Source organism: Mus musculus, chromosome 12, assembly GCF_000001635.26.
Source record: "Mus musculus strain C57BL/6J chromosome 12, GRCm38.p6 C57BL/6J".
Taxonomy (NCBI): domain Eukaryota; kingdom Metazoa; phylum Chordata; class Mammalia; order Rodentia; family Muridae; genus Mus; species Mus musculus.
This window is the reverse complement of record NC_000078.6, coordinates 17383110-17401412: the sequence shown is the minus strand read 5'-3', so window position 1 is coordinate 17401412 and position 18303 is coordinate 17383110. Positions and strand designations below refer to the sequence as shown.

The window sequence follows — 18303 nt, the reverse complement described above, 5'->3', positions numbered from 1 at the left end:
AAGATGGGGGCAGGGGCAGCCAATGTACTACTCAAGAGGCTACATGAAAACAAGTCTTACTGAGCATAGAGGAGCCTTACAGATCAGTTTCCCAGTACTACTATTTATGCTATGTTAAATGATAAGTGAAATGGTTTGATTTCAAACACAGATTAGCTTTCAAAAAAAATGTAAGGCACCTAAAAAAAAAATTCATGAAGGACCCTCTTAAAGGAACTGCTGTGGTTTTAGGTAATTGTGGGGTAGCAGCTTAAAATCAACAGGCACCTATACTCAACATTACAATACATAAAGTACTTCTTGGCCATGATCCCTTTAAAGTTGAAACTACACCTAGAGAAAAGGCATGGATGGTGTGTGCATGTAAGTGTACACACACACGTCACATGAAACAAAAGCAATGAACCAAATCCAAAGTGACTTCAGCTGAAATAAACACAGCGACAAGTCAGAAAGCTCGAGGTCCCTTGGAAACCTGAAGGAGAAAAGCTTTCCCAGCAAGGCCATCTTCACTGCTACTTTTCTACAACACGAGGCCTCAGATATCAAGACTCGAGACCTTCATCAGTTTTGCTAATGCTGAAGTCATGGCACCTAGGACAGTCTTCCAAATTTTAAGAAGCATGTACAGGCTTTACATACATGGACATTACAGTTTAAAGTGTCTCTGGCAAAACTATTTCCAAATGGTCTCTTTTCCTTATTCAGATAAAAAAATGTCTATGTAGCTTATAAAACTATCAGCTATAAGATCACTTTTGGGTGAACATCAGATGTAGTTTGACTCCAATGCAAGGGACTGTCATGTATAGGACAGCAAAACAACACAGAGCTGTGCCCTGGGTATCACCAGGAGACCACCAATCCCTGAGACTCATGCCTACACCAAAATGTGCAGGTGCTGATGAAACAGCACAGCTTCTGTTTGTAAACGAGACAAGTTCTCCTATGTAGTTTAAATCACAGTGCAAGACTGGCTGAGCAGATGTGTGGGCCTAGGTTTAATCCCCACCACTGAAAAACACCATCTCTTGATTATTTACAAAGTACGTAACTTTTTTTCTTTTTTTTAAATTTTGGGGGTTGGGGTGAGGCTCCTGCAGAGGATTTGGATTCAGTTAACATCAGATGGCTCTCAATTGCCTGTAATTCCAGTTCTAGGGAACCCAACTTTCTTCCAGTCTTCTGCTCCTGCATGAACATGGTATACTTAAAACTCATGCAGAGGTGCGCACACTTGTGCGTGCGCGAGCGAAAACAAGTTTTTTTAAAAGCTAATATAGTGCTTTGTAAAGAACTAGTACACTATATTGCTTAGGGCAAAGTGACCTTCAAAGCCCTGGAATCTAAAAGCCCAAATCCCAAGTGTTGTATAACAGTTCCCTCCAGGATTGAAACATTTCACCCTGCAGAGAAGCTCTACAACTCAAAATAGCTTCAGGAAGTCCCTGAAACTGACCAGATTCACTAGGCCTTCCCTACCAGAATAAGCAATAGAAGCTGAGAGTCCCTCTTAAACAATGAGCTACAAAGAAGACTCTCAGACAAGCTGCAAAGAAGACTGAGACCAGACCAGCTGCCCAGAAGCGGTTTAGACCACTTGAGCTGAGACACCTAGGAAGACATTCTTCAACCTGTTGAGCTGCCTCCAGCTGTGTACTGTGCTCTAGGTTCCCAGTTTTTGTGAGTTTCTGGGGTGGGCTTTGGTGATGCAGCCGTCTTTTGAGTCATTTCTTTTCCTGTAAGTAATCCCAATAAAACTCGTGGCTCACCAAGTTGGACTTTGGTGGTATTCGTACCTCAGTTTGTTATAGGATACCCACTTGGGTGAGTAGATGTGTGTTGTATCTTCCCAGAAAGTTTTGCCACACGACACTAAGTCTGTATATACTCAGTATGTAGATCATATTTTGCAAGTATTTTCAATCTGTAGCCCACTGGCTGCAGGTGAGGGAAACACAGATGAGGCCAGGTGGAATCTTAGCATCAAGGCAGCTATAGGCATGAACTTGAAGGACCAAGAATGGATTTGTGGATTTCATGCTCTGATTTCTCTTAGGGATGGTGATAGGAATAACAATGTCAGACCAGATACAAATCTAGTTTTCCATAGCCTCCTTAAAAAAAATTACTATTACATTTATTTATTAGTATATGGGGGGGTGTCCTACAGAGGTCAGAGGACAACTGTCAGGGAATGGCCCTCTTCCTCACAATGTGTGTTACAGGGACTCAGGTTATGAGGTTTAGTGGGAGGCACGTTTACCTGCTGAGCCACCTCACAGGGCCCCAGGCTTCTTTTATAATGTCTTGTGACTTTCCTTTTGATTACTTACCTGGATTTTCATGGAATTATTTTAATTTGTTTCTCGGGAGACAGGCCTACTTATGATAAATAATCTCTACAAACAGATTTGTGGCCATTAAATTTTCCACCAAGTCCAGGATTAAACCTATTTGTGACTTTATTGAGCACATTTCCCACTTCCTTTCCATACAGACCTCACAGCCACCGTGAGGAAGTGGAGCTTACTAAAGGTGTTAACTCTGCACTCCTCCACACTAGGGCTTTCCTCACAGACCTACCAGTAAGTTGAAAAAACCATGGTCATGATTTGTTATATTTACAATGACTACATATTAACGTATCAAAGTCCCTTGCTGTCTTCCAAGGCATAATGTTACATGTCAGATAATCCTCCTTAGACACACTAATTACTAAGTTTTGCTTTTATAACTTGAGAAAAACTTTTTTTTTTAACATCTGATGACCTGTTAACTTTCCATCAGCCATGCCATGCTTTCTGAGCTAGGAGCTGTAGCTCAGAGAACTCACTTAACACATTCCAGGTCCTGAGAGGATGAGATGGCTCAATTGGCCGTGGTAAAGGCGCCCACTGTCTAGTCTGGTGCCCACTGCCTAAGCCTGGCAGCCTAAGTTCTATCCCTGGGACCCACATGGTGTAAAAAGTTGTTCTCTGACCACAACACGTGTGTGGCCACATATATATACAATACACAAATAAGTAAGCAAGTCCAAAAAAAAAAAAAAAAACAGAACTATAGTTGCTGACTATCAGCAATGCTGATGCAGTTTACTGTTTGGACCTAGGTTTAAGCCCCAGGAGTCTGACTTTATCCCTTCAAGTGGTCACTGAGGTCACTATAGAATAATCCTATCACTTGGCAGCCACTCAAGTTAACTATTAAGTTATTTTAATTATTTTCAGGGCATTTTAAAAACAGACAGAAATTAAAAAAAAAAAAAAAAAAACAGACAGAAATTCTGGGATTCAAGCAATAAAACACCACCATTCCTAGTCCCTTGAATGCCAGAGGCCAAGTGCACACTGTTGTGACCTCAGTGACCACTCGAAGGGATAAAGTCAGACTCCTGGGGCTTAAACCTAGGTCCAAACAGTAAACTGCCATTCTCCCCATGAAGCTATCACCTTCATCAGAAATAACTGGGCCCAGGCTTTACAGCACAGAACATTTGGCATCTTAAAAAATAGTAATAGAGTAAATATAACGTAGGTTATATGAAATGTCAGGTGCTATCTGGGTTAGTGTCCCATTGTTAAACACATTAAGAATGTCTATAACAGAATCACGTATATTCATATCACTGCGTTAAGACAAGACAAAATGAAGATAAGAAAGCCTCATTAATGTCAATCCAGGTAAAACTTGAGTCCTAAGGAATCAGGTCAGTTATAAAAAAGAAAACAATAGTTTTTTAAAAATAAAAATTACAGGTAAGAAAGAGATGATGGTACTGTACTAGAATACACACACACACACACACACACACACACACACACACACACACACACACACACTATTGCTTCCTGTAGCAAATAAATATCAAACTTAGCTAAGTTATAATATAAAGATTTCCTTCTATAGCTTATTCCATGTTGGCTATAAGACCCACCAGCACCACTTGTGTTTCCCAATTTTGACAGCTGAGGCTTTATAATGAGCGATCACAGACTGGGTGAGCCAAAGGGAGGAGCTGTCTTTGAGCATGTAATTGCATTTGCAGCATAATGAGCTGCCTAATTGCACATCCAAGTTTACAGGCATTAGCCTGAGTACTATGAGTCATCCAAAGGTGCACTGCTCTGCAGTAGCCTTTTGTCCTCTGATCCCAAAACTCAGATTAGCATTACTACAATTTAATCTCAGTGCTTATGCTTTATTTTATTTTGGGGAACAATCTGAGCCCAGGCTGGTCTCGACTCACTGAGTTCAGAATGGCCTTGAACTGCTCATCTTTCTACCTCTGTCTTTCAAGTGCTGGGACCATAGGCATGAGCTATAATTCAGCAGTGTTTACTTTTGAAAAGGAGAAAAATTATCTGCCATGATTTACTTTTGATTTAGTTTAGAAACATATTTTGGGGGATGGAGAGATGGCTCAGCAAGTAAGAGCACTGACTGCTCTTCCGAAGGTTCTGAGTTCAAATCCCAGCAACCACATGGTGGTTCACAACTACCCATAATGAGACCTGACACCCTCTTCTGGTACGTCCAAAGACAGCCACAGTGTACTTATGTATAATAATAAATACATCTTTGGGACAGAGCAAGCAGGGACCACAGTGTACTTATGTATAATAATAAATAAGTCTTTGGGACAGAGCAAGCAGGGATTGAGCGATAGGGGTTGATTGAAGCGAGTGGGCTGACTGGAGCAAACAGAGGTCCTAAAAAAAAATTTCAATTCTCAACAACCAGATGAAGGCTCACAACCAGATGTACAGCTACAGTGTACACATATAGATTAATTAAATAAATAAATCTTTAGAAACATAGTTTATATACTAAAAATAGGAAAAACAAGGCTAAATAAGACAGACCCTGTTTATGGTGCTCTCTCCCTGTCGGCTGGTCTACGCAAGGCTCTGACAGTACAAATGAGCAGACAGCATGTCTACATTTAAGAGCCAAGGAAGACTGGACATCCCAAGCAAACAGTTAAATACAAAAGTAAAGCCAATATTAAGAATTACAAGGAGCTGTCAGTTACTAACAGCAGCTCCTACCCCTAAGCCTTGTTAAAATGACAGTAAACACGTATGAAAAGGACTTTAGGACAGAGGAGGCACAGTGGCGCAGGGAGCACACCTCGTCAGCAAGCGCACAGACAGAAGGCCAGCGGCAAGAGCGGGAAGACTGAGACCGTCCCTCACGGTGCGCCTGGGCAGACAGGAGGAGGCATGGCACGAGGAAGGGGGTGACAGGGCTGGGGACACCTAATTCCCACCATCTCTAGGGAGACAGAATACACAGATCTCTGGTAAACCCAAGCTGCACTGCATGGCTTTGGGGCTGAAAGGACAAAGGTGGAAATGACTCAAGCTGTGGGGCTAAAATGACAACTGTCCAAATGTCAGGCCCTGAGATCCTTTGTCCCGGTCCCTTAAATACCAGAGGCCAAGTGGGCACTGCTGTGCTTGCACCTCAGGAAGAACCCAGGAAGTAGTCTCTGAAGAAAACCAAAGGTCCTGAGGCACTGGTGTCTGGAAACAGTGGCTCAAAGGATCAAAAGGAAAACGTCCAGGGGACAAGACAAGGTGCAAAGGGATTCCCAGGCAGCAGTCCACTGCCTCACTCTCACACAGGGAGCCCAGGAACAGCCCCTGCTCATGGTCACACAGAGTCCTCAGGAACACATTGCTCCACTCTTACAGAGGATCTATAGGCAGCCTCCACTGCCTCATTTCTAAGCAAGAATGGACTGCCAAAGATGCCCTTATCCAACCAAGACCGTCATTCAAAGACACCTTCCACTGTAGAGAAAGTGAGTAAAGCTAAGCCCTCCAGGAACCATGAGGAACAGATTCTACTGTGAACAGGCATTGTGGGCAAGGCAGGAGGAGAAATGTGACTGGACAGAGGCCCAACAGGGAGAGACTGCGGAGCACATCTGCCAACTGCAAAGGCAGCGTACTCAGAACTGTAAGGTTGGCAAAAAGACCTGCCCAGCACAGGCAAAAGGGGCCATCTTACAGGCTGCTCAGATCTCTTGTACTGAGTGAAACAGAGGCCATCCATCAGAGGGCCGAGGCACAGGGTTGACACGATCTGACTTGCATTTACAAGATCACTCTGATACAGGCGGAGAGACTTGCCGATTCCAGGGATTTAAAGAAACTCTGTTCAGTCATTAACTGACGACTAAGCAAGGCAAACCGAGATTTCTGTGGCTCTCTTTAACAAAGAAATCAGACTTTATAGTTAGTCCAGAAGTCTTACTACATAAACAACAAACTCTGCATGTGGGGAGCGGAGTTCGATAATTTCCACATTATCTTTAAAGTTTCTAGCTTTCAACAACAAAAATGGAGGTGAGGGGCACATGGGGAGAGGGGCACACGGGGTAAGAAATACCTTGTATGTGCTGGGGATGGACAGAACCTGCCTTAGGCACAGCTACCTGCATGCAGTCATAAAGATGCTCAGCAGCTGACAATGGGGGAGGGGTGCTGTACACACAGAGTGAACTAAACCTACCACTCCGTACAAAGGGAAAGGGAGCAGAGCCGGACCCTGAGCACAGGGAAACCCCGAAGCAGCTATCAGAGCATTCCACTTACATGCAATGCTCAGAAGCAGCCCCAAGCGCTACAGTGGCTGGTGGGATGAGGAGAGAGGCGGCAGGCAGGGAGCTTCCTTTTGGTGTGAAGGACCTGAGAGTGAGACGGTGGTGACAACATGATTCTGGGTACATGAGAAGCCACTAGATTATATCCTTTAAAGGACAGAGTTTCTGACAAAGTTGTTTTTTAAACATTGAATTAAGGATCACATGATGCACTTATCTAGAAGACTCAACTCTACCATTCCTGACTTTCAGATGGGGACATTCTCTGGGGCTGGGGCCAGCTGAATTGTCCAGGTTCCCGTCCTGAAGTATGCTCCTCATAATGAGATCATACAGACAGTTCTTCATGAGATCCAGTTAACATTTCTGGCAGGAGTCTTAGGGAGCATGTGCCAAGATTATCACGGAAACAATTTCTGCATTAGGTGCTCAGCTTCATGGAACTTATATTTTTATCAATGTTTATATCTTTTCATTTGTTTCCAAATTTTGGTATTAAATTGAGTTGGAGGTAACAAGTTGGTTCTGGGAGCCAACTTGCCGAAGCCATTCCTGCAAAGCTGAGCCACAGAGGTCAGAAAGACCCGAGTACTGTCAAGGCCACACCCCACACCTGAGAAGACTGCCTACTAAATAGACCCCTGTCTCAAAAAACAAAATGAGAAGAGAAAGAGAGAGAGAGAGACAGAGACAGACAGACAGACAGACACACACACACACAGAGCGAGAGTGAGTGAGAGAGAGTTTAAACCCAACTCATGAAGTAAAAATGAAACGTATCTGTTTGTTTTACATTTAAAAATATAGATGACATATTCATTTCGAGGCAAGAAGAAAGAATCAGAGCCCCTAGCGTTGCGTTACAGGTGGTCATGACTGCGCTGCATGGGTGCTGGAAATCAAACTCAGGCCCTCTGGAAGAACAGTGTGGTTTTTAATTGCCAAGCCACCCCTGCAGCCCCACAAATGGCATATTAAATGACATAAAAACTCCTCAGCTTTCATTTTCCTTCAGCATTGATTGAAACAAAACAAAACAAAACAAGTAGAGCAATGTTACCACAGTTTCATTTTCTGTCGGCTAAATGAGAAGCACATTTTTTTAAGGTCTCCCATCTACTCTTTCCCAAGGAACCTGGCCTTGCATCTCAGCTACAGACTACAATTTGATGTCTATCATACTGCACTTGAATTGCAGAGTATTTCCTAGGGTTTGTGCCCAAAGACTGCATTAACAAGTTGCTGAGTGATGTTTTATGCTTAAAGCCTTTTCCTCTTATACCTTCCTAAGTGCTAAATTCAACCTCACAGGCCCCACAGACATGAGAGGCACCAGGCCGACTCGACAGCGGAGAATGGAGTTCTCTCTTTGATCAAGCACCTGGAAGCGAGTCTTGCTTTGCCGTTTTAGGCTGCCAAGAATCCCGGATGGCTTAGGATGCTGTCCTTGGTTGTCAGCACAGCAGTTGCTTCCGCTCTACCTGACGTCCTGCTGGCAAAGGACGTGCTAGTAAGCCTTCTGCGCACTGTCTGTGCTTTCAGAACCACCCCTCAAGTCTAAGCAAAGCCAACGGTGCTGCGACAAACAAAACACCCAGGGAAGGAGAAGCACACAAACAAAGGGAGAAGAAACTAGTAAGAAGGCTTACGACGTCTTCTCAGAGTTGTACATTTTAACAGTGCTATCCTGGGAAGGTCAAAAACTCTCTTGCCTCGTTACCTCCAGGGGAGCATGCATGGGGACTAGGAAATCCTGAAGGAGACATTTCAAACCCAGCAAAAGACTTCCTACATCCCCAAATGCAGTCAAAGGAGAAATGGAAAACAAACAAACAAAATCCTCCAAACTAAAACAAAAACCACCAATCTGGATTCAATCAGATAAAATGCCAACTTCAATGCTCACGTTTCTCTCTGAGGTCAAAGACTCTCACACTGACCATATCAAGGATCTGAAGATAGTAAATGTGTGTGTAAAGCTGTGAAAAGGGAAGAGTGTGTGTCCTAATAATCTTTTTTAGTGATGTCTCAAGATAGAGTCCAAGCACCATGCAAAAAACCTAACCATTACCATGGCTGTGAAGAAAGCTTTACATAAAAATAAATAAATAATCTCAGAGTAAAAAGAAAGAAGGGTGCTGGGAAGGAAGGTGGAGAAGAAGGTGGAAGAGGAAAAGCGGAGAGGGAGAGAGCTCTTGGGCAGGGAAGAACCATGCAATCTGTTAGGAAGCAGCTGTTCTGGGTGAAGCAAAGATTTAGCCCCACAGTGCTTAACAACCAAAGCAAAGAAAGAGGACCAGTGGCCTGGTGGAAGGAAGCATACCAATAACGTAAGAGGAGAAACCCACTTCTGAAACGGAACTGAAGCAGTCTCTCACAGGTCCATCCGGGCCTTTCAGAATGTACAGCACCCTTTAAGAGAGGTTTACAAAAACTTTATCTGACTTGAGCTGTCATTTATGAAGACTGAAGCTAAGTGGTCTAAGTTACATGACTTAACAGCTAAGACTGACTCTGGGGTATTTAAGATGCACCGTGCAACATTCCAACATGTCACTGCTAGCCACATATGGCTATTTAAAGAAAAATTAAGATGGAACAAAACTGAAAAACTCAGTCCTTTAGGCATCCTGGTCACATCCCAGGTAACCCTGGGTATAGTAAGGACCAGGGCAGACCCCAATCTGCTCTCTGACTATGGACACAATGTGACTAGCCTATTGTCACAGCAATGGGTAAATAAGGAATTTGTTAGCAGGTATAACAAAGTGTTGCACATCTACACAGTCAGTCTTGACATAAAAGATAGAAATAATCTAGTAAGTAGGCTGCAAGAAGGGATACGGGAACCTGAATCAGATTACTATAGGAAAAGTCAGTCTGAAATGACTATGTAGTAGATAGATAGAGCTGTGTATTCTAGAAAAAAGGCAAGCCTATAAGACAAATAGGAGGTCAGGATCTACTGAGGCCTGCAAGGCTGAGAGAGGGAGGAATAGGTTTTTTATTTTGTTTTGTTTTTGTATTTGGATTTTCGAGACAGGGTTTCTCTGTGTAGCTCTGGCTGTCCTGGAACTCACTCTGTAGACCAGGCTGGCCTCAAACTCAGAAATTCATCTGTCTCTGCCTCCTGAGTGCTGGGATTAAAGGCATGTGCCACCACGCCCGGCTGGAACAGGTTTTGATAGGACACCATCATGGTATATAGTGGCACAGTCATCTGTGAAAATTCACCAATGCACAACACCTTGAGTGGCCACTAATGCAAGTTGTAGACTCAGGCTGATGATGTTAAGTCAGCGTGGCTTCAGCAGTGTAGAGATATGCCACCCTGTACAGATTACTGATAGGAAGGCAGGCCCTTCTCCCTGGTCTGTTGTGAGCTAGAAAGCCGTCTAGAAACTGTAGTGAGGAGCAGGTGAATGATGGCATATGGTTATGGGCAGCCATGCAAGGAACAGACAGGCACGCCGACCTTTCCTTCACTTCCGACCTGTCACTTGATTCCCAGCCAACAATACCACTGTGTTCCATAAGAAGGTAAAAACATACTAAGCTGGGTGTGTACCTCTAGTCACAGATACAGAGGAAACTGACACAGGAGGATTGCTTTAGAGCTGGAGTTTGAGATCACCCTAGGCAACACAACTGAGGCCTGATGTCAAAGAAAGTAAGTGGCCAGGGAGTTCAATGCCAGTCAGCTTACATAGCAAGACCCTCTGCCTTTAAATTTTTAAATAAATAAATTTTAAACAAACAAACAAATAAATAAACATAAAAAAGCAAAGCCACACACAGCTTCTCCCTCACTGGGGATAATTCTGTGTTAAGGGGACTAGAAGTCAGATTTTCGGGAGCACAGCCAACAGGAAGACAGACAGTACACATCCGATTGCTGTCTCCCTTTGCTCTGTGTAAGCCCAAATATCTCCACCTTTCAGCTACATTTCTGGCCCTTTGCCTTCTATTTTTAAGAAAAGAAAATACAGCTCCTGGGGAAATGAATCAAAGAGACTAAGTCTTGACTTCAGTCTGACATCCTCAGGCAGTTCCAGCCACGGTGCAAACACGTGCTCTCCCGCTGCCATCTGAATGACGTCACTCACAGGAAACTGGCTTATAGGATTCATTTCCAAAGAAGAATGACAGAGAGATCAGCCAGGAAAGCCCCAAGATGGGAGAATAGAGCTGGTAGGTAAGGCTTGGGTCATCACCAGACTCAAACTACTGTCAGACAGGAAGTCATTCATTTCAAGAAAGAACATTAGACATGTGCTCACTTAAGAAAAAATAGGAATCATCTGATACATTAACATAATGTCACATATGCCATATGTGTAGCAAATATTTCCACATGTAAATTACATATTTTTAAACCAACCAGAACTGAAATCAATGTTTGAAAATGTGGCAGGATGCTCAGAAAATTACTTCCTGATTTATACACTTTAATGCCTTAGGTATGTCTGCTATTTTTGTTGCCCAATAATTGTGATGGGAAGTGGAGAGGGTTTCCTCTGTTAAGAAAAATGTCACAGATACTGTTACTGCCCAAGAGTGTTTAGATTAGAATAGGAAGCTCTCATTTCCTCTTTGGAAAGTTGAAAACAGCACACCTTGCCATCTAACACTGTGTATTTCCTCTCACTTCATAGATATAAACATAAATGAACAACAGTACCAAACAAGAGCATTGCCCTGGAGAACAAGCTCACACTTAAACTCATTTACAGATACAATTCATTTAGGAAGAAATGCTGTGAGCTTGGGTTAGTCAACAAAGAAACAAACAAGAAATCTGAAGACCACTCCTTTCCTTTTGTTAGTTGAAGTTAGTGAAAACATTCAGAACTTGGATTCCAACTCCTTCACTTGAAGTGTGTTGCTCATTAGCCTCACATTCGCCCCCCTTAAGTTAGCATCTGCAATATCCACATCCTTCCAAATCCCCCCCCCACCAGACCCAGCTTCCTTCTCCACCCTTCCTGTAGGTGAACATTAAGCAGCATCCTTTGATGACATCTGCAAACTACCTGTCTCTAAATTCAAATCTGAATTTAATCAGAGTACACCATGTTTTCACTCAAATCCCACTTCTCTTAGCTCTGGCAGCTTCGATGTGTCTGTCCTCACACCCGAGGGCTCTTCCTACACACTCAATGATGGCAGATCTCTGCTTTAGTCCAGTTTGTTGGTGTTGCCTCACCTTACGCACACTGCCTTTAAGATCTCACTTTTCCTTACATCATGAAAACATGCTTTCTGAGAATGGTTATACCTGATAATTCCTGAACTTCTAAATTTCACCAATCTATAACTACCAGAAAAACTTCTCAATGAATACAAAGACTTTCAGGAGAACCCCTCACTGTCCCCTCTGTCATATATCCCATGTACACAGGTGTCTCAAAGGCTCTTGGACTTCATTAGCTGAACAAAGTCTTCTGTTGTTTTTTATAGATGTGGTCTTCATTGCCCATTCTAAATTTTCTAACTATATCTTATAAACTTCCCTCCTTTTTGTATTTTGGTCATTATATGTTTCTTAGCTTCAATTTCATTGTTTTAAATTCTTACACAGACAGCAGGTTTTAAATTCAAGTTGAATATAATCAAATGGAACAGAAAATTAACTTAAAATGTCATGGGCAATGTGGTAGCATATGCCTTGTACTCTCAACACTTGGAAGATGAAGGTGGAGGCAGGAGGCTCTAGAGCTATGGTGTGTAGTAAGACCCTGTCTCACAAAGAAAATTCTGGGAGCACAGACCTATGTGTAATGAACTCTAGAATTTTGGTTTCTTAAAACAAAACAAAACAAAACAAAACAAAACAAAACAAAACACAGAAATATAGTAAGAATGCTTTCTCTTAATCCCAGGAGTGAGGATAGAAGGCTACTTTGTAGCAGCTATGACTTGCTCTCTCACTATGTCTCTCTATCCTTTCTCTCCTATCCAGTGATAGGGGGTAAAACCAAGGATTGGGGGCCGGGGGGGGGGGGAATAAAGGGTGGGAAAAAGAAGAACCCACAAAGTAGCAAAGACCAGCTACAAGCAAAGAAGAAACAAGAAAATAGAAATTAGATTCAGAGATCTCTATCTTTCTCTCTTCCCCATATCCTTCTTTCACTCCTATCTAGTGATAGGAGGTGAAATGAGGAGGGGAGATAGAGGGTGAGAAAAAGAAGAATCTATAAAGTAGCAAAGACCAGCAACACTATTGTGCCAGCCACTTGGCTGACTGAGGCAGGAAGAATCTTGAGATTAAGCCCAGCCTGAACCACAGAGCAAGACTGATTGCTAAACTGCAGAGCTAAGCTGGACACTTAGTAGGAATTTATCTCAAAATGAAGTGTGAAAAGGACTGGGGCTGCAGCTTAGAGGTAGCAGGCTCCTGGGCATGCATAAGAGCCCAGCATCCATCCCCAGTCCTACAACCAAACCAAATCAAACCTTAAAAACCCTTTGGAGCATTCCCTCAGTTGGAGCAACACTAAACAAGCAGGTGTTGCGCACCCAGTGATGAGCCATGCCCAGAGCCCTCCCAATGTGCTGTCACTGTGAAAATGTGGGGAAACCACAGTATTTGTCCTGGGGCTGCTGCTCATCAACCACAGAGCACCACAGAAAGAACTGCATGGCTGCTCCTACAAGCTCCCAAGAACAACACATCACTAGCTCTGTCCTAGATGCAGAAGGGAAGGGACCTGGCAATCAGAGCTGAAGGAAAGAAGAAGCCACCACTCTCTGCTGAAAAAGCTCTCCCAGGTCAAGATTAGTCCAAGACAGGTGCCTGGAGAGCAGCAAAAGACAAGCCCTAACTGAAAATGCTCACACGGTGTGCACATGCTCTGGCGGGATCCCCGCTCTCCCCCGATCAGGAAACGGGGTTGAGAAGACAGCGAGTGAGTGTTGAGGCCAGTACTCACTCAGTTCTACCTACTCCGAAACCTAAGCTCCTTCCTTACCTTGGGCGAGACAGACAGAGTAAGGAAAGAAACCCTGGCTCCAGCTTTGCTAACGAACGGTTATCTGACCTTGAACAAATAATCCCATGCCTCAGCTATAAATCAAGGTGATGGCTTAGCCAACCTCAAAGATTCCTTCCTGCTCTCTGTTCTGGGCTTCAAAAGCTTCCTCCTCCCTTCAAAGCACACCCAACATGCCTGTAGTAAGGAGGCATTCAGCAGAAACTTGTCTTGCTTGTGTTCTGTCTTGTATATCCTCTGCTTGCTGGCAGAGTCCCTCGGGGATAGGGCTGGTTTTTTTTTTTTTTTTTTCCTTTTTCTTTTTTGGCCTATAGCACTACTTCCCCCAAACCAAAGGAATATGTTGCTACTAGTCCTATAAAATAGAGATTTCTAACACAACTACTTGTTACTGTATCCAAGAGTTCTCAGATTCAATCAGCCTTTTAAAGGAAAATGGCATCAATCATTTCCAAAATTTACGTGCACACTACAGTAACAACAATTCAGCACATGGTACTGTGCCAATAGATAGCTCATCTAGGGAGCTCTCTGGAGTATCAAGTCAGTGCTCAAGATGAGCCTTGCACTGAAGCAACTTCACAGGGCTCATCCAGCAGGGGACTCAACAGAATTTCCACAAACTCCAGTGAATAGCACAGGTCCATACGTGAAGAAAAGCAAAGACCCTGTCTGGCCTTTCACACATGTACCACAGCAGCAATTATTCCTTACATGCAAAGCAACTTTTGCAGAAATGTTGATAAACATACAGCAAAAGCTCCGTACCCTTGGCTTTCGTCCAGGAAAAGGATGAAACCAATCTGTCCTACACTCAGAATCACCACCAGACCTTTGGAATTAAGTCCTAGCTGTAGAAACCTTACAAAACAGGTAGCTGGTCCTCACAGGCCCCTGGTCTTCATACAGTACAGCATCAAGACTGTCTGACTCTGGTATGATGGGATCTGACACAGGTAGCCAGGAGCTGCCCAAAACGAATGCCAAAAGCTGTCTGGTGGTCAGTCCCCCCCTTCTGACAAGCTTCCTCTGTGCCTCTGTGCATCTCCACTCAATGTAACTTTATTCCATGTGAACTTCTAACTTCCTATACTTCTCTTAGGGTCTGGTTATGAAATACGCCTCCTTCCCTTGCTTAATTAATAGGTTGTTATTTTCCAAAAAAAAACAAAAAACAAAACAAAACACAATTTTTTTTTGGTACTATGTGTAAGAGTCAAACTTACAGATTTTTAAAAAAGTTATCCTTTAACAGTTTTGGAGGTCTCTTGCCCCCACAGACAGACATGAGTAGACTTTCCTTGTCCAGGCTTCATGGGGCCTGGCTTCCACAGATGAAGCCAAGAAGCAGCAGAATTCTGCTCTTTTGTTCTTAACCTTTGTTTTTCTGTTTAGAAAGCTGGGAATGTACCACAATGGCAGAGTGCTTGGCTAGCATGCACGGGCCCTAGGGATAATCCCTGGGTGTCCTGGTTTGCTTTCTACTGCTATGATAAACACTGAAAGCAAGTCGGGGAGAAAAGGATTCATTGGGCTTACACGTCCCAAGCACAGCCCACGGCTGAGTGAAGTTAGGGCAGGAACCATGGAGAACTGCTGTTTACTGACTTGTCCCTCATGGCTTGCTCATCTTACCTTCTTCCTTTCTTCACACCCTGCCCTCATCTTTCCTTCTTCCTTTCCTTTGGGGCAGGGTTTCACTATGTATCACTGGCTAGATTAAAACTCAACAAGATTAGCTTTGAACTCACAGAGATCAATCTGTCTGCTTCTTCCTCCTAAGTGCTGGGATTAAAGGCATGTGTCACCATGCCTTGCTTTCTGACACCACCCAGGACCACCTGCCTAGGTCACCACTGCCCAGAGTGGGTTGGGCCCTCCCACACCACACATTAATCAGTAATCAAGAAAATGCCCACAACCTTGCCTATGGCATCCCAATAAAGGCAATTAATACCTCAATCAAGATTCCAGCTTCCCAGATTATTCTAGCTTGTATCAAGCTAACAAACCAACCAGCATACCAGAAACCACCACCTGCCCAAAAAAACAAATTCCTCTCTAATATTTCATTTTGGTTAATATATGGCTGGCTTAGCTGGCAATGTGGTCTGACCATTTGGTGACCCCTATAAGTAGAAATGGTTCTTACCAAGATCTGTTTTCAGCAGGGAATCTGGTCTCTAGCCTTTTCTGTCTACCTTAAAGAACATCTATAACTGTGCGAGCAGTTAGGACATTACTCTGGGCAAATGGATAGGTTGGCTACTGGACTAGTAACCAGTTTTAAGCAGATTACAGGATTTATACTTGTTCTGTTTGCATTTTTTACTGTTTAAGTCAATCTAGATGTTATAAGAAAAACAGACTGCAAAGCCAGCTATGGGAACGTGCAATACGATCCCAAAACACTGGAGGTCAAGGTAGTAACAACTGCCTGGATCGCACAGGAAGACCCTTGCTAAACAAACAAACAAACAAACAAACAAACAAACAAACAAACACAACATCCCAGAACACTAGAGGCCAAGGTAGTAACAACTGCCTGGATCGCACAGGAAGACCCTTGCTAAACAAACAAACAAACAAACAAACAAACCCAACAACAACAACAACAAAACCCAACCCAACAACAACACAAAAGGCAAATGGCAAGGGGGACAAAAGTAAAAGGAGAAACCTGAATTAAGAGGTCAAGGCAAGCCTGTGAGCCAAGCACGGGCAGGCAAAGGGCTACTGCTGAGGTAGCGCTCATGGACACAGGACATGCAGTTGAGACATCCAAGTGGAAGAGCTGAGGAGACCAGAGCAGACATACATCAGGTGAGGAGAAGGCTGGCGAGGAATCTGGTAGCTGGTCAGAAAGCATGGGGCAACGAGCTACCAAGGAGTGAATTCAAACAGAAAGGCAGGCTCTCCACGCCTTTAGAGGGAGAGAATAGAGCCAAACCCGGGCCCTGGGACACATCAATGGGAGAGAAGAGCCAGCAGAGAATGAAAGGGCCAAACAGGGGAATGTAGTGTTACATACAACATAAAGCTGCACGGAGTCACAGTCACCATGGAAGACAACTCTGATGTGCACATGACGTGCATATCAAAGTCGAGGGAATTTGACTGCCTGTACACCCGGCTGTCCAGGAAGAGCAGAGCCTGGACCCTGGCCACCCTTACCCTGCTACTGTTATGTTTCCAGGCATTTACGATACAGACCCAGGTTTGTGCTGTGATCACAGACAAAGATGGAGCCTCAGGCCTTCAAAAGTTGAAAGTGGAGATGCTGCTTTTAAAGTATTTGCATACTACTTGTAAGCGGGACAGGGTTAATATCCAAGTATGGCAGAGACTGAGACAAGGCTCTGCTGCTGAGCATCCTGTCTCCTCTATGCACCAAATCAGTTTCGCTCAAGTTCAAATGTCATTTCTTACCATAAGCACTAGTGCAGGTTAGACAACAGTCTTTGGGTTAGTTTTGTTTTTAAGATTTGCATGCTTTCTTACTACTAGTGATTGTATGTGTGCGTGCACATGTGTGCGAGTGCACAGCCATATAAAGGACAGAGGGCACTGCAGGTATGCACTTGTTGCTTTCCACATTGCTTTTTGAGTCCCTCACTGAACCTGGAGCTTTAGTTTCTGGCTGGACTGGCTGGCTGCAGGTTCTCAGAACCTGCCTATCTCTGCATCCAGCACTGGGATTATAGGGACTCACCACTGCACCTGGCATTTATATGGATGCTAAGGATCTGAATTTTGGTCCTCAGACTTGCACAGCAAGCATCTGCCAACCGAATCATCTCCCTAGCACCCCTACCCCATCCTTCATGCTTTTAATCTGCCCTATTTGTAGGGACAAGGTATTCCAAAAATACCTTCCAATTTTTAAATTAAATAGTAGATGTTAAAATATTTTGTCAGTATATTTTGATGATTTATAATTAGCAATCAAAATACAGAAAATATAGAATATTTTTTCTAATAAACTATTTTGAAATAAAGTAACTGCCAGGATTGAAAGGTATGTTAAATGACATTTCATATAATCTTTATAGCAGCTTAAATTTACATTTCAAACAAAATTGAAAATATATACCTCTAAGTAACTCAGTTATTTTGTTTTCTAAATCAAACATCTTTCAAAACAATAATACATTTTCCTCTGATAAGCATGTACATCCATTATGGAATATGCAGGCAGCTCCGGATGCAGGGGCTCCTGGCTGTGGAGCCTAGGAACTTATAGGAACTTGCTATACTCAGAGCCTTGAACATCCGGAGCATTCCCATTGGAGTATCAATTTCATGGCTGGATTCCCTCAGGAGTCTGCAGTTGTCAAAGGTGTTCACTATGCAGAACTAACCTGAAACTGAGTCAGAGCTGTTCTTGCCCTGTATTACTAATCTACTGATAAATTAGATGCTGAAGCAAGTGAGGAAACAAATGCAACTCCCTTGAAAGAGAACAAAGGACAGGACTGGGAAAGTGGGATGAGGATGAGGGGACACTCGCTTGGTCTCCCTAGCTTATGTAAGGGGCGGGTCACTAAAGTCAGGAACTGTGTTAGTCTCCAGAGAGTCCAAGTATTCAGGAAAGATGGTATCGGCTAGAAGGGCAACCACGAACACGCTAAGAGAACAACATGCTGCCTTTTCTGTAGCACAGCCTGCAGGGATGTGTGGGACGCCTGTACTGATTTA

At 43.5% G+C, this 18303-nt stretch overlaps 1 protein-coding gene across 2 annotated transcripts in view; it reads right to left on the bottom strand.

Annotated features, from left to right (window-relative positions):
- The window catches only part of Nol10 (nucleolar protein 10), an 81675-nt gene that overhangs the window by 28683 nt on the left and 34689 nt on the right, over positions 1–18303 (bottom strand). The window lies entirely within an intron of this gene.